Source organism: Panthera leo, chromosome B2 (assembly GCF_018350215.1).
Source record: "Panthera leo isolate Ple1 chromosome B2, P.leo_Ple1_pat1.1, whole genome shotgun sequence".
Classification (NCBI taxonomy): domain Eukaryota; kingdom Metazoa; phylum Chordata; class Mammalia; order Carnivora; family Felidae; genus Panthera; species Panthera leo.
Window position 1 is genome coordinate 85,444,516 of NC_056683.1, and position 17,890 is coordinate 85,462,405.

Sequence of the window (17,890 nt, forward strand, 5' to 3'; positions counted from 1 at the left end):
TTATATTAATCTGACTATTCTGTAAGTTATTTTCTTTTTCCTCATATACAACATAACCTCAGATGATCCTCCCAAGATGCTTGGGCTTTATTCAGTCCTTAAAATTGATGAAAGTTCCCCATAAATCTATAGCTATAATTTGCTAAAAGAGATGCCTCACAAAATCCAAATTGGTAGAGTTTGCATCTGTTTTGAAAATTTAAACAAGTTGAAATTGATTTGTCTCATTGACCAAATGTTATAGTCCACATTTCACAGAGATGTTACTTATCTGGTTTTGCAGACAACATGCATATGTATGTCATCTACTTTTTAGGAGCTTAAAAGTTATGTTTTTATTCAAGAAATGATTGATAGGGGCATCTGGGTGGCTCAATAGGTTAATCATCCGACCTCAACTCAGGTCATGATACTGAGGTTCGTGAGCTCGAGCCCTGCATCAGGCTCTGTGCTGACACAGCCTGGAGCCTGCTTCAGATTCTATGTCTCTCTCTCTCTCTCTCTCTCTCTCTCTCTCTCTCTCTCTGTCTGCCCCTCCCCCACTTACTCTGTCTCTCTCTCCTTCAAAAATAAATAAACATTAAAAAAAAGAAATGATTGAAAACCCATGATGTGAAAAACTCTGGGGTAGGCATCATGGCCAAGAAGATAAATAGCACACTGTTTTCACTTTAAAAAATTGTACAGCCAAGTACAAGGAGGCATAATAAAGACAACATAGAAGACCTACTGTGATAAACAAGAAAGAAGTGATTGCTTTTAATCATGATCAGGGAGAATGTCTTCCTCAAGCTATTGACCTGGAATCAGAGACAGAGAATATTGCTAGTAGGCAGGTAGTTTATTTTTAGAAATAGCTGCAGGGAAAAGGAGTGGCAGATGAGGCTGAGGGATATAGGGGAGGAGAAAAAAACCAACTCCAGGGTATATTCTTGAATAGGTCACTACTAACAGCATCTTGGCTTGATTCTCCCTGGACCTTCTATGGAACCATGGAGGTGTGTTCCAGAACTGCCTAAGGACAAAAGAGGTCAGAACTTAATAACAGCAATTCTCTTTCTACTCTATAAATAGTCGCCCACTGGGACATTAACTCTCCCACACTCCCAGGTTGCATATAAGTGGCCATATTGGTTCCCACAAGTGTCCTGTTACAGAGAAGCTCAGGACAGAAAGCAAAAAGATCACTGGTACAGCTAATGGGAGGTGCTGTCTGGTCACATCTGTACAAAGCTGCTTGCCTCAGCAATGATTAAATCAAAAGATGAACTGAAAGAATGTAAGAGGATGGGAAGGGGAGCAAGATATTCTTAATAAGGAAAACTTTAACACGAGGTAGCTTTTGAGCTAGAATTCAGAGATATATTACGATTTTTATATGCAAAGACTAAGAACATATAGTAAGATGAGGAAATTATGTAGAAATGTATTTCAGGAATCTGGTGGACAAATATACAGATCTGGAGAGCAGAGAGTATGTTGGTGAGGGGATTATGATAGGTAAGTGTATCTATAGCTTTTGGGTTGGAGAGTAAAAGATAATAGACTCTGTACCATAATTGTCCAGTGGATGGAAGTTATTGGCCTGATCTGGTTACAGACCTCTGGGTCCAGGAAAGTCAGATGTATTATTATGGTAGAAAAGAAGTTCTCTGTAGGAGGATGTTGTGATTTTAAAATACATCCACGATTTATCTTACAGTCCTTTCAAGAGGTAAAGCTTAATTCCCCCCATATTAAAAGTGGGCTGGATTTAATAACTTGCTTCTGACAAATAGAATATGGTGAAAGTGAAAATCACAGCCAGTCTCACAGTTCCAAGACCAGATCATAAAAGGTATGCAGCTATCTCCATGTCAGGAGAACACTAAAGCTTTCCTATGGCCCATATGGTGAGGAATGGAGGCCTCTAACAGCCAGCAAGAAACTAATGCTTCTTACAGTAACCAGGTAGACATCAATAAGCAGACATTAATAGAATCCTACCACACATCGAAAAATGGAGTATTATAATTTTGTTTTTTCATCAGATACTGGATCATCTCAGAGTTATGGGTTCTCAAGGATAACTCATGTTTACATAAGGGAATCCATTTCTGATTTGGCCTGAGGAATGTGTGGATAATAGGGAAATAATAAAATATAAGCCCTGCTCTCTTGGTTCTCTCATTTCAAAGGAAGTTAGTGGAAAGCCTGGAGGAAACTGGTAGATAATAGATTCCAAATTCAAATAAATTCTAGCATTATTCTACAGTTTCCTTTTTAAATATAAGGAATATGATATTTTGAAATATATTAAGGCACCTTTTTTTTATTTAATGGGTTTGTGATGGTCTCACTAGTCCGTCAGAAGTAAGGCATCCTTTTCAGTGTGTATGTGGAGAGTGATAGTTGATGGAACAGGAATGAAAAGGGAGCTTAAGAGTTAATGCTGTACTCGGTTTATAATGCTAGAAATAGTATTTTCATGAAATACAATTACCTAGATATCTAAGCTTTTCCAGAGATAGGATTTTCTAAATCTTTTTAGTATATGAAGAGATAAGCCTAACAGACTCTAGTCATATATTTTCTTTCATATTGCAGAGAAGACACTCCCATCTGTTTATGATGATTAGGTCATAAGTCTTGCTCTCCTAAGGTAAATAAGGTAGTTTCAATGTCAAAACTCCTTTCTTCTTTATCACTGAGTACCAAAACTTTAAGGTGAGGGTTTTGAGAAACATCCATATTTGTAGGTTAGAATTTGGAAATGTAGTGGCAAGTGGCATAATTCTATGGAAATTGTGATGGCATTTGCAAATCACTATTAAAATGCTCTGGATCCAATGTGCCAATGGTGATGTCCAGAGGCATGTGGATAGGCTTGAAGATGTGCATGCAAATGTTCCTCTAAGCCTTTATTTGTTGTGCTATGGCTCTGGGCCTACAGATACACCCTGAGAAGAAAAGTAGATGTGCAAAGTGGGACAGTAGGCATCCTGTCAAACTTGCAGTTTCATGACAGAGCTATTAATAGATTGGAAATTTGAGACATAGGACAAGTATCTGTAGCCATAGTCCAGAAGTGGCTGCCAGAACAACACAAATAGAGTAACATATGATTAGTCATACTTAACCAGAACAGAGAGCTGACCAGTTCAAGACTCCCCACAGCCAAGATCATAGAAGATGCATGGAGCATTCTTAGAAGGTGGAAGAGGGACAGTAAAGTATCCTCCAGACTGCAAAGTCACTTTGGGACCAAAAAATGAATCAAGCCACACCATGCCATTTACAGAGTTTTGTTCAGAGTAACTTACTAATGGGGGAGTTGGGTGGACAATAATCCAGGCAAAACACAACTATGCAACACAACGTTTGTACCTTAATACCCAAATGTGGAATTTAGGAATTTATGGGAAGGGAAAAAAAAGAAAGAAGCAAGCCATAAGAGGCTCTTATTGATAGAGAACAAACTGAGGGTTGATGGAGAAGGGGGTGGGCTAAATTGGTGATGGGTATTAAGGAGGGCACTTGTTACGATGAGCACTGGGTATTATATACAAGTGATGAATCATTAAATTCTACTCCTGAAACTGATATTACAATATATATTAACTAACTTTAAATAAAAATCTGGAAGAAGAAAAAATGCCCAGATTTTATAGAGCAAGGGGCATTATGATAAGGTCAAAGGGTAGTTATCTAACGTGGTATCATCTGTGTGCCAAAGAGAAAGAATCTGTTATCTCTACTAGTTATCTAAACTTTAGGGAAAATCAGAACAAGCCTACCTGCATTCTGGTCAGGCATACATTAACCTCCAAGGGGTCTGGAACGCTTAGCCCAAAAGGAGGTCATTGCTGGGATATGAACAAGATGGAGTCAGTATTGTCAGCACTCCTACATACAACATGTGGGTTTACAACCTGAGTCTCTTCTGCTGACATGAGAATTCATAAATGGTCACCTTCTCTCAAAAGGTAAGAGATAGACATCTGAAAGAAAACCTTTTATTCCAAAGAAATGGAATTAAAGAGTCATTTGTGGGCCACCTGAGTGGCTCAGTCAATTGAGCATCTGACTTTGGCTCAGGTCATGATCTCGCAGTTCTGGAGTTTGAGCCCCACATTGGGCTTGCTGCTGTCAACCTGTCAATGCAGAGCCTGCCTCATATCCTATGTTCCCCTCTCTCTGCCCCTCCCCAGTTTTTACTCTCCCCCCTACCCTCCCCCCCCAAAAAAAGGATTGTTTGACATTATCGACTCAAACTAAGATTACTGGATTAGGTAAATTTAGTTTTCGTTCCTTCAGTAGTCCACTGGGGTTGGAGGCTTTTCAGGAAGAGCAGATCAAATAGAAAGAATAAGAGGTCAATGCACTCTTTTATTCCTTTGAACTGCAATGGAAGTGAATATGTTACCCTGCCAAATTTATCTCCTTGTGAGTGATTATGTACCAACTTTTTCTGAATCCTATGAAACCATAGATAAAAAATCCGCTTATCTATTTTAGTTACATTATCTTGTAGTGGAATGAGAACAGGCAACATGGGCACAATATAATTTTTGAACCTGGATCCTACTACTATCATTATGTAGACATGACCTCATGAGTTTTCAGACTTGCTGACTGTGCTGTGATTTTATACCATTTAGTGTGTCTATATTACAAGAACATAAGAGGCTATCTTTCTTAATGGGAGATGTCTGTAATTTTTCCCAGTTTAAAATGTGTTCTTATGAGTGAACAGCATTATTTACCACTTTCTGAATGCATATCCACTGAGATAATTTATTTTTATGACAACAATTTCCATGCATTGAGGCATGTTGTATTTTCAGTTAGCTTGCATTTTCTGAGACATAGATAAATCAACTTTAATCCTTTTTTTAAGGTCTATTTTTTTCTTAGTTTTTGTAATAGCTATTAAAGAATTCCTTCGAAACAAATTAGCTTTCCTAAGGCTGTGTATATTCAGCCTATTAAAATTTGCAACAAAAGTTTATAATGAAAACCACTCAGATAATTCAAAGATGAGGCATTGTTACAGAATTAAAATAACCCCTTAGCTCTTAATGTGGTTTATTATGTGAGCAGGGCCACTAAGAGTGACAGGGGAAAAAAAAAAGATTACTTTTGTTAATGTCAGCTGCCTGATATTAGCTCATCTCCCACCCATTCTTCAGTGAAATTAAACTACTTTTCTTTATTTGACAAATCCTTGAAACCTAGTGTTAGCATTGTTCCTTCTTGAAGCACAAGAACGTTCCATTCCTATTATCTCTCCAGCATTCCACCAAACACATCTTTAAATACAATTACCTATCTTCAACCTCTCATTTGTTGCTTCCTCTTAAACCTACTCAATGCCACTATTACATTAACTTCTTTTTTCTCCATCATTTCCTATGTGTTTGCATTACTAGTAAGCTGGAGCTGCACCACTTTTATTTTTTCTATTGTGGTGAGAGCACTTAACATGAAATCCCCCCTCTTAAATTTTTAAATGTACAATACAGTATTGTAACTATAGGAACAATGTTGGATAGCAGATCTCTAGAATATAATCATCTCATATAATGGCAACTCTTTACCATTTGAATAGAAACTTCCCATTTCCTACTCCCCTAACCCCTCATGACCAGTATTCTACTCTCTGCTTCCTTGTGTTTGACCATTTTAGATACATCACACAAGTTGCTAAGTAAAATCAGTCAGTCAGAGAAGGACAAACACTTTCCATTTTTTCAAGATGGCCTAGCTACCTACTTTAATGAAGGTTGAAACCAATGGGCATATTCAACTTCTCTCTCCATGACTTAAAAAAAATCTTGCAAATTAAATCCCCCTAACACCTTTTCCTTCTAATCTATTTCCTTCCAACGTCCTTCACAATTTTTTTTCCATCAACCATATCTATTACATCATGTATCATCAACTTTTTCCATTCAACTGAAAGTGCACAGACCTTTGCACTTGAAAAAATGGTCCTTCCATTCTTGTTGTACCCTCAAATTGCAATATCTGTCTTCAATGCCCATTCAAACACTCAATCCTAATCCTTTACATTCTGTCTTCTATCCCTTTCATACTATTTTGTTTATGAATTCCACAGCTTATGTTTTGAAATCTCTCCTCACTCTATAGTTTATTGTAGATATCTTTCAGTAGATAGTTTAGTTTTAGTTTTAGACAGTTTCTAGTTTATTGTAGATATCTTGAAATCCTTTTCTTTCTCTTTGTTATGGGCTAATTGTATTCCCTCAAAGTTTATATGTTGAGTCCTAGCCCCCAGCACCTCAGAATGTAGCTATCTTTGAAGATAGGTCCTTTAAAGAGGTAATTAAGTAAAAATGAGGCTGTTAGGGTTGACCCTAATCCAATCTGACTGGTGATCTTATAATAGAGGGCTCTTATGACCTACAGAGACACACTGGGGATCTTTCTTTACAGAGAAAAAAACCCTGCATGGCACGGTTAATGGCAGCTACCTGCAAACCAAGGAGAGCAGTCTCAGAAGAATTCAAACTTGTTGACATACTGATCTTGGACAATTAGCCTCCGGAATGGTAAGAAAATATATTTCTTTTGTTTAAGCTGCACAGTCTATGGTATTTTGTTATGGCAGCAAAAGGGTTCTACACTCAGTTATTGTGTGTGTGCACGTGTGTGTGTGTGTGTGTGTGTGTGTGTGTGTGTGTTGATTCCCCACACCACCAATAATTTTCTGACAACAGCTGGGTGCCCTATTCAACTCAATTCTGACAACTATCTACCTAAAGCTAGCATCATATTCCACAGGGTAAGGGCTCAGTTCTGCAAGACTGCCCTCCTCCCCCATGCTCCTCTCAGATGCCAATTGTAAGCCCATGTTATCATCTGGGTTTCTGACTACAGATTAGAGATTTCCAAGACCCTCTCCTCAGGTTAATTTGCTAGGCAAGCTCACAGAACTTAGAGAAAGACTTTACTTACTAGATCACCAGATTATTATAAAGCAATAGATCTCAGGAACAGACAGATGGAAGAGATGCATAGAGCAAGGCTTGGGAAAAGGATGTGGAGCTACCATGCTTTGCCACTCTCCTCTGATCTCCTCATGTTCACCCACCAGAAACCCTCCAAATCCCACCCTTTTAGGTTCTTATGGAGGTTTTATTATATAGGCATGCTTGATTAAATCATCAGCTGTTAGTGACTGGACTCAATCTCCAGCCCCTCTCTTCCCAGTATGTTTGTTTAAGGGTGGAATGGAACTGAAAGTTTCAACAGTCTATAATCACAGGTTGGCTCTCCTGGAAACCAGCCCTCATCCTTAGGTTTGTTGCAAAAGTCACTTCATTGACAACAGAAACATGTTTATTGTTTCCATTCCTTAGGAAATCCTAATGGTTTTAGGAGCTCTGTGCTGGAAGGATGTCAAAAAGTAAACATATATTTCTTCCTATAATCGCAATATCACACAGCCCTAGCAAGCTAATTTACCCATTGAACACTGGTAATCTCACTTCTCACTTCATCTGTGTTCTCACCCTTCATCTATGTTGGCTGGCTCATCTTCCATTTATTTCACATTTTATCTAAACTTATTTTATTTCCCTTAATGTCAACTTCTTCCTTAATTATTTTCTAAAAGTCTATAGTCACCTCCAAACAGATCACTTTGAAATCTATATATTTATTTCCAACAGCTCATATAAAATATGTCTCCTTGTTCTGTTATCAGCTGCACAGCTTCACCTCAGTGATACACCAGCCCAATTCTGTATACACAAAATTAGACTTGTCTCCATATGTTAAAGGCATTGCATACTTCTTGTATCCTTGTCTATTATATACATGGCCCATATCCTATTTATGGTGCCACCGTTTTCTCTCATTTTAATCACTGAAACTCCTGTATTTATCCCTCTGCAGCATCTCTCAATTTATTTCCTTTTCCATGTTGCTATCACTGGAGTTCAGGTCATGATACTAATGGAAAACTTCAGCCTCTCTAGCTGAATTGAAGCCCTCTGTATTCTACCCCCAAGAAAAAGCAGCGCTGATGGAGGTCATGGTGAAGAATATTATTAGGTCATGGCGTTGAGAGGTAAGAGTTTTTGTCATGAGTATTAAAGTGATTCAGAACTCTTATTTTTATGACATTTGTCCCTTTTCCTTTGGATTCATGTGTATGTGTCTCATGTTTATTTTTTTTATCTCTTATTCCTTTTTCCTTTTGTAAGAAGAGGGTCACATCTCCACCTCTCTTTTAGTAAAATTTACCCTCATCCTCACCTCAAAGTTTAGAAAATGAAACGGGAACAAGAAGGACTCAATGAAGATAACCAATACAGACTAAATTGCTTAAAGTTTTTTTTTTTTTTCTTAACTGTATAGTAGATTCTCTACTGAATGTTCTGTAAGATACTCTGCTCTGGCTGGTCAGACCTCGAATATATTCAGCTCCTTTAAAAATTTCATTTGGTGATCTTTCAGCAAATAGCTCCCAGAAGTTGTCCTGTTCCAGTAATTATTCTGTGATGGCCTCATGGAGTCTGATCACATGTGACAGTTCCATAGTTAAAGACCAACGGAACCCCTCTGTAAATTTTAGTGCCTTTTCTTGTGTTGCTTCCTCCCCTTACAGTTCCACCCTAAAACTTCCAGCTACTTAGGCTTCACTGATTTCTGCTTGCTAACTCCTCAACTGAGCAAAAATGCTACCCTTATATAAATTCTCTCTCCCTGCTCCACAGTCTGGAATACACATCCAGGCAGAAAGCTGAAACAATTGTAGGTCTTAGCATGTTTTTTCCTCTCTTTAAGGGCAGTCGGCTCTGGGTATAGCCTAATGTCTGGAAACAGACATACAGGTTATTTGTACATATTTATCTGGTTATTTACACAGAAGAAAAGTCTAGTACCATTTACTCCATCATGACCCGAAGTGGAATTACTCAGATACATTTTTTTTAATTGAAGGTCAGATACAATTTGTATTCCCACTTTACAGAGAAGGAAACTGAGGCACAGATAATTAAGGTAATTTGGCTCAGATAACATAGATGTTGAATATTGAGCCACAATTCAGATATGGATCTCTGTGACAAGGCCTATTATCAACTGATGACAGTTCACCTCCTCTCATGGACGAATAGGATCTTTGAGATTCTTTCAGCCTTTGTAAAATCCAACTATTAACTATAGTCGTAGTAGTAGCAGCAGTAACGGCACCAATAATAATAGTAATGGGGCAAAGAATGGCCGTATTTATATGTAAATAGTAATTTATACTTTGCAAAGTAACTTCGCATTTATTTCTCATTGATCTTTACAAGGCTTCCAAATTTCCTCACTTTCATTGCTTCACCTGTGCTGGGAAGAAAAGCTGTAACTTTTGCTATGTTCCTAAGAGAAGGTATGCATGCTCTCACTAATGTGACAGGTGACCAACAGTTGAGATGGGAAGGGGATAATCAATCTGTGAAAAAGGAGTTTTTACATTTTTTTTAAACTACTTAATGGCATGAATTAAAAATAAAATCTTATTTATTCATTTTTTTAAAGAGGCACCTGGCTGGTTCAGTCAGTAGAGCATGCAACTCTTGATCTTGGGGTTGTGAGTTTGAGCTCTACGTTGGATGCACAGATTACTTAAAAATAAAATCTCTTTAAAAATATTTTAAAAACTGCTCATTGGCAGAAAAGTTGCCTCTTTATTTCTCTGAGGATAAAAATGTCTAGATCAAAATGACCTGATTTAAGCTTATTTGATAGCTTCTAAATTTGGTCAGTGGCATGGTGATTTTTACAGATTCATAGAATTTTAGGTTTTGAAAGTTTGCTCACTGTGCTTTTTTCCTAATTGTTTCAATAATTACATTATTGAAATCAAACAAAGGCTAAAAATAAAATGAAATGGAAAAGTACCTAAGGCTTTGGACACCTGAGATTATGCCCACAGAATCAAACATGTCGAGCCAGAAATTTAGATTAGAATTATACTAGCATGAGGGTGTAACTAATATGAAAATAACTGTGGCCTTAAGTGTCTTAAATTATAGTATTTAAAATTTTCTCAATCATGTACATTGTATTATCTAAATGCATCAGTGTTTAAATCATTCTTTTGAGATGACAGTTTCTAAAGGAGAAATGGGGGGGGGGAGAATATTAAAATGTCAGTAATACAAGTAGAAAAGCAAAATATCATTCTGGCTAAACTGATGATTACTTTCAAATGCAGATCTTTGAAGGGAGGAGGTATATTAAATAATCTCTGTTCTAATCACAAAAGAGCACAATGATTGCTCTTGTTCTGTTGTTGCTGTCCTTAAGTTTGTTTAGTTACTTAAATCAACCTATCATCCTCTTCTGTTTTGAATACAACACAATGTTTTAAAATTATTATTTCCATAAGTCAGTCAGAGAAAGGCAAATACCATATCATTTCACTTATATGTGGAATTTAAGAAACAAAACAGATGAATGAACATAGGGGAAGGGAAAAAGAAAAAGAGAGGGAAGCAAACCATAAGAGAGCAAACCTCCCAACTATAGAGAACAAACTGAGGGTTGATAGAGGGGAGGTAAGCAGGGCATGGGTTAATGAGTGATGAGTTAGTTCTAAGGATAGCACTTGTTGTGTTGAGCACTGGATGTTGTATGTAAATGATGAATCACTGAATCTACTCCTGAAACCAATATCACACTATATGTTAACTAACTAGAATTTAAATAAAAACTTGAAAAATATATAATACAATTATTACTTCTTGGCCTCCAGAAAGGAAGAGAAATAAAGCCTTCATTTTGATTCCTCATGAGAAAGTCTCATTTTGAATCAAGTATTCATCCCAAAAAATGTGGGGAACTTTCAATCCCCTACATTTGTATGGCATATTCTCATGAGTATAAAGCACATGAATTATTCTAGAAAAAGCCATTTTATTGCTCACTTTAAAGGTCCATGTTCTAAAAAAAAACAGGTTAATGGGAAAGGTTAAAGGTTAATGGGTTAAAAGTTCTAATGGGAGTAACAGCAAAGGTCCAAGTTTGGGAGTCCTTATTTATTAAAAATTACATTAAAATCTAGGGCATAGGGTTGTAGAAGGGTGAACATAATAACTGTTAACACAAATCAGTTTCATCCCTCATGCTTCTGTAATTAGGGCCATAGTTTACCCAACAGATATACTTGCATTTTAGACCATAAGTTGACACATCAGCTGAGTGGAGCTCACTATGGGGAAAATGCACGTGTTACAGAGGGATCATCTTCAGTATATAGACATGGAATAGGAAAAGCATTATGGTTACAGCATGGTCAGTTGCTTATTTTTTTCCAAAATGGCTCTTGTCATAATCATAAGCCTTTGGAGGGTTTATAAAACAAGAGCACTTCCCAGGATGCACTGTGGGAGAGAAATTCCCTCACCATGGTAGGGAAGCATGGCCACATCCTACCTGTCCTCATGGCAACTAGTTTCACTTGTGTGTAGGAAAAATGGAACTGTTATCTCATTCATTGTACACCCTCACTTGTCCCTAAATTAATATTTCTGCCAAACATTTTACTAATTTAAAATTAAAACTGTACACATGGCATGCCAGAGATCATTACTTTCAGTCCTAAAGGACTATCTTTGCTAATGTGAAGTCAGGAAGCCAAAAAGCCTGTTTCTGGAATTAATTACTGTACTGGTTGTAAAAGATTAATAAAAATAAAATGATTTGGAAAACAATATGGACTGAGTATGATACATGTGTGGGGAAATGGAGAAGGTAATAAGAAAATCAACCTAAATTTGTTGTAGGACTCCAAGATAAAAATCTAGCCCATCTACCATTTTTCTCTTTTATTCCTTTCTTCTAGGCCACACTTTCTCTTTTCCAGTATGCTCCTGAGTTCATCTTTCTTTTAAAGCAGTGCTGACCAAGTTGAGGTATTACACATAGTCAATTGGCATGTGGTTTGCACATTTTTTTTTTTTGCACTGGAAGAATGTGGACATGAATGCCTGACTATCTCAGTGTGTAAAATCCTCAACATATAAATATACGTAAAGTGCAATCATCGTGAGTATTTGGGCAAGTGTGGCTGCCAGCGACTGCAATACCTCTTTGCACGCACTATCAAAGGCATTGAAAAGAATGTTGGAAAAAAATTTTAGAGTGGAAATCACTGCCATTTCACCCTAGATTTCTACAAAGAACACCACAGACCGTGGGGCATGGAAATTTCCATTGAACTATGCTTATTTCTCTCTTGCATTAATTTCAGTTCAAGTTGACTGGAATGCTTCAATAAAATAGAAAGCAAAAGCAATGCCAACCCATACCTTTTTCCAGATCATAAAAATTACTATACTCTTGAGAACATAACTCTAGAGAAATATGTTATATGTTATATAAAACAACATTCTGAAATAAAGTAATGAAAGGTATCCTTTTATGAGGAATTAGTTTAATATTTTTTAAAAACTTGATTCTAGATCTAAGGTTATTGGAGAATTAAGTAATGCCTTTAAATTAATACTTGACCCAGTTTAGTTATCTAATAAAGTTTCTGATGTTCCTGTCATTGATATGTATATTAACCACATATGGAAGAATAATATTTGAATATAAAAGCTGAATTATTTCTCTTTGTATGAGTCTAGCAAGAGTGTCTTTATTCTGGTTGATTCTAGTGATATATGAGGAAGTTACCTCAGTGGCACACATTATAGCTACATTAATTGGTGATCTATTTTATTTTGTTTTCTTATGAGTATTTGGGGACTTAAATTCCATTTTGAAACAGAATTATTTTTTTTATGTTTATTTATTTTGAGGGAGAGAGGTGGGGGGGAGAGAATCCCAAGCAGGATCCAGGCTGTCAGCGCAGAGCCTGATGCAGGGCTCCGTCTCACAAACTGTGAGATCATGACCCAAGCTGAAATCAGGAGTCAGACGTTTAAGTGACTGAGCCACCCAGGTACCTGAAACAGAATTCTTATGAAAATAAGCATAATCAAATAGATATATATTTTGTTCTCTGCATATAATCAGGCCATTAAGTGTTGTGTTTTTTCTTATCTAAGATTTACTCCATAAATCTATCTGAATAGGAGGAATTACCTATTATGATGTTAATAAGTAACAAGCATACTTCTCCTTGAGAAATTAATAAATAATTGAGTTTCAGGATACTGAAGAACTATAATCATTGGTGGAAGAAATTCCAATGATATTGTCACTGTTGGAAGAAATTCAATATGCTCTTTGCTACAGAAGGGATATATATTAAAATGGTTATAGAAATAAAACATCCAAAGAATAATTAAAATATTAGTACATAAAGCTTCTCCTATCCTCTCATGCATATATGCAAATGAGTTCCTTCCTATGAAATGTCAGAGATTTTCTCCATAATTAGCTTAAGGGAATTATGTGACCTAGAACAGAAATTTCAAACGGTAGTACCCCAAACATTCATAGTTCTTGGTACTTGCTTTCTATGTTATAGACCTCTAATGAGAAAAAGATTCAATACTTTAGAACTCACAAGTGGCTTGTAAGAATACATGACTCTGAGAATTTTAGGGTGAGAATATAACACTGTTTTGGGGCACCTGGGTGGCTCAGTCGGTTAAGCATCCAACTTCATGGTTCATGGGTTCAAGCCCTGCCTCAGGCTCTGTGCTGATAGTGTGGAGCCTGCCTGGGATTCTGTCTCTAACCTCCCACCTCTCTCTCCCTCTCTCCCTCTCTTTCTCTTTCTCTCTCTCTATCCCCCTCCCCCACTCACATTTTCTCCTTCTTTCAAAAATAAATACTTAAAAAAATAAAAGAATGTAACACTGCAACATTTAATAAAGAAGAGATATTAAGTTTACGCCCTTTTCCCTTTATTTATGTGAAACGGTTGAAACAGCATGTAGTAATTAAGTGGTAAATATTGTACAAATGTAAAACTTAATTCATTAATTTGCTCAATAAGTTTTTTCTTTTCCCCAGAAATCACAGTTTACTGCATTGCTGCAGGAGCTGTATATATGGACGTGAAGCACGTATTAGTGCTAGGGGCAGTCAAGTACAAAGAGCACTATAACACAGAGAGTACTCAGTGCTATAATAGAACAAAGAGCAAAGTCATCCAGGAACAACACATGGTAGGTTCTCGGAGAAAGGGCAAAAGATTGGGAAATGGCTGTCAAATGGAGTCACAATATCAGAAAGGGCATGAACGATTTGTAAAAATCAGCATATATTTAAAAATAAGTAAGATAACTTCCAACAATTCTTATTTTAGATTAAAAAAACAGTATTAAAGGATAGTGATTGGAGAGTGGGGTTGAGAGCCATTTTATTTAGGCCTATGAAGTTGCACTTTTGACAGAGATCTGAATAATGAGAAGAAACCATAGGATCTTAAGGAAGGGCATACCAGATAACAATAACTACTAGTGCAAATGGCCTGAGGCAGGAAAAAGTTTGACATGTTCAAAGACAAAGAGAAGGGCAGTAGAACAGTGTGGGTTTACAGGGGAATAAGCTCAGGGGATCTTGTATGACTTAAGCTCAAAGATGTAAAGACTTGTGTATTGATTTAGCCTTGCAGGTAATGTAAGAATTCTTAATTATAATGGAGAATCTTAAGCTGGGGAATAAATCTTAGGTCAATTGTTCACTTCTATATCACTGTACCTAGAAGTAGGCCAGCCACAAAGTAGTTACTCAATAAGTATTTACAGTGAATACATGATTGCTAAGGCAATGTTTGAAAAGTGGTGATTAAAATATGAAAAGAGAACTCAGATCCATTACTTACATTCTCTATATGTCATGCTATCACTATTACATGATTTTTAAAAACATCATTAAAAAAGACATGATCATTTAAGCCGGCCGAAATAATCCAATTTCTTTTCTGCACCCATAGTTTATAGTTTTTAGTTTATATCATTATGTGAGAATACTAGTAGTGGCCTTGGGACAGCTGTCAAGGAATATCTTCTTAAGAGGATGATACATCTAAAACCTTAGAGCTTTGTTGAGATTTTATGTGTTATTATTTAAAAGACAATTTAATCGGGAACCAAAGCTTTTTATGGGGCTGCCTTGTCAATCCAGAGCTCACACTGGCATATCACTTTACTAGTATCAACTACATAAAAAAAAATAAAAATAAAAAAACTTCAGAATAGTTTTAAATCTCACAACGTAGACATTTTTTATAATGATTTAAGAAATAAAATATACTACAACTTAAAAAAAAAAAGCCTTAGATCCTTGGAATGGATGAGAATCTGTGAATATGATGGCTTGTGATTAAATTTTCATTTTCGAAGAGATTGAAAAAGCACAACGATAAAGCTGGTTCATCCTTACATAATATGCTCAGTTAATCTTAGGAGAGCACCTCAAACAACAAAAAGCATTCAGAGAATCCAAATCTTCTGAAACTTTCTAATCCTTGCGTGCAATGCTGTTCAAAATTGGATTTCTTTGGAATTGTTCTATTGTATTTGTGTCAAAACAGGTAATATTTTTCTGGTCCACTAAACTAAACCTTATTTCAACTTTGATGGATATAAAATAGCTCCTTTTTATCTGGGAAGGATATAGCACATAGTGCTTATGATTTTCTCTCAAAGAAACTTATTTTGTTCATACTGTGGAACTAGTACATCGACTCTGCAAGCTTTTGACATGAAAATCTCATGTAGACTCTCTTCTTACCTATACCAAATGGGATTATTAAATGAAATATTAATATGTGCAATTGCCTGGACTGATAACAATGAACAAGAAGAAATCAGAGAAGGAAAAGCATATAAACAATGAATATTCACTCAGGAGACTCTCTGAAAAGTTATTTTAAGATGATTTTAAGAGAAATTTTAAGTTCACAGCAAAACCTGTTTTTTTTAAATGTTATTTTTAAATGTTTATTCATTTTTGAAAGACAGAGAGAGACAGAACACAAGCAGGGGTGGGGCAGAGAGAGGGGGACACGGACTCTGAAGCAGGTTCCAGGCTCTGAGCTGTCAGCACAGAGCCTGATGAGGGGCTTGAACCCCAGAACCATGAGATCATGACCTGAGCTGAAGTCGCATGCTTAATCAGCTGAGCCCCCCAGGTGCCCAAAACCTGTTTTTTAAAAACAATATGTACATAAAATGCAAGAAGGAAGTATGTAGGCAAGAGTAAATCAAAGTAACAAAATATGTAAGAATATGACGGTAATAATGGCAAGTATTTATTGAGCACTTCAGATGCTATTTAAAATACTCTATATGTTATTTAATTTAACCTTCACAATAATGTTATGATAGCTACCATCACTTTCTTCTTTTCACAGATAAAGAAACCAAGAGCAGAATGGTTAAGTACCTTACAACCCTCCATTTAGTAAGTGAAGGGGACATATTTGAATGAACATAGGTAGCATGTTCCAGAAACCTATGGGGCAGCTTGAGAGGCATCGCTTAGATTTCCCTCCAAGAAAGTTGGCTGTTTGGCCGCAAGAAACACAGTTGGCTGACAGTGCCTCATTACAATATCTAAATTTTTGAACCAATGTTACACTCTTCCCAGGCTTTCCCCAGCCAATGAGGAGCATGACAGAGATGCTGGAGTCTGGCATTTCTACCTATTGTGAGTCTGCTCTATGGGTAATTTTGCTCCAAAACTCCTTTGGCCAGATGAGAATGTGACAGAATTCTATATCAGTTTAAGACTTTCTTCTCTTTTCACAGAAGACAGATCTGGATTGCATTCTGAAGCCTCTTCCTGCACACCCCCTCCCTCCCTAATTAAACTTCTGCATTCCTAAATCCAGTTCATGGTCTGTTTCCCAGAGACACAACTCAGACACAGTCACTCTCAATTACTCTGTGATGATGACTCCAAGAAAACACAGAAAAAATGAATTTGTGACTTAATGAAATTAACAATGTGTTTCATATACTATATGCCAAACACTATGCTAAATGTTTTCTATTTACATTGTATGTTCCTTAAGTGCTTAACAAACCTTAAATGGTTATATTTTTTTTTTCAGAATTACAGATGAAGAAAACTTCTAAAAGCTAAGAAAGTCACTCAAACCAATAAACAAAACAGAATTAAGATTCACATCCATGTGTTCTTGAGTCCATTACGACACCAATTTTAAAATAAAAAAAAAAAAATCTATACACTTCTAAAGTTACTTGTAGAGATGAGAAGAAAAACTGGACATACTGCTTAGTGAAAATTATAACAAATAAAAGAAGGAAGAATATTCAAACATTCCTTGAATTCCATCTTTTGTAGCAAAGAAAATGACTTTCAAGCTAAAAATCTAGAACAATATGAAAAAAGATATTACTGCTTGAGGTAATATGTAAATGGTCTGAGACACTCCCTAGTTACTTTAAATTAACCCAAGTCTCGAAACAGAAGATTTGTACACTAGGGAGCCGTAGAAATGTACAAATATGATCTCAGAGTCACTGCCATAAATATTTTAATTATGCAGGAAGAGAAAAATGCAGGACAACCAGAAAGAAGCAAATGACTCAATTTTCAAAAAAAGGAAATGTGTGGCTACATTATATATTGACCTCTGGATAAAAAAAAAAATGGAATGGCTCTCAATTAGACTTATTTTGTATTTTTTAAGAAATTTATATAAAGTCCAACTAAAAAGATCAAGAAAAATACATGAAAGATTATACAATGTACAGAAACTAAAAATACCCTATCACACATATATACAGATACAGATACATTAAGAACGAAATTTGGTTTTCTTCACAAATTGTTTTATAATTTTCCAAAGTCTACACAGTGAATGCTAGCTTAGAGTCATTAGTCTAAATATCAGCAAGAATTCATACAGGCGGGGCCTCTCGTTTCCACTCTCTGTTGCTTCCCTGATATGTCACCA

The 17,890-nt window shown here is 36.3% G+C and overlaps 1 long non-coding RNA gene across 2 annotated transcripts; it reads left to right on the forward strand.

The window, feature by feature from the left end:
- Positions 1 to 1,059: 1,059 nt before the first annotated feature.
- LOC122219105 lies at positions 1,060 to 17,092 on the forward strand. Of its 2 annotated transcripts, XR_006202263.1 has the most exons (8): positions 1,060 to 1,279; positions 6,439 to 6,554; positions 7,951 to 8,077; positions 9,309 to 9,388; positions 11,846 to 11,915; positions 13,972 to 14,126; positions 16,319 to 16,368; positions 17,021 to 17,092. It is a non-coding gene; the product is annotated as an uncharacterized LOC122219105 (long non-coding RNA). The 2 variants fall into 2 exon arrangements; XR_006202264.1 differs by lacking the exon at positions 11,846 to 11,915.
- Positions 17,093 to 17,890: the final 798 nt, after the last annotated feature.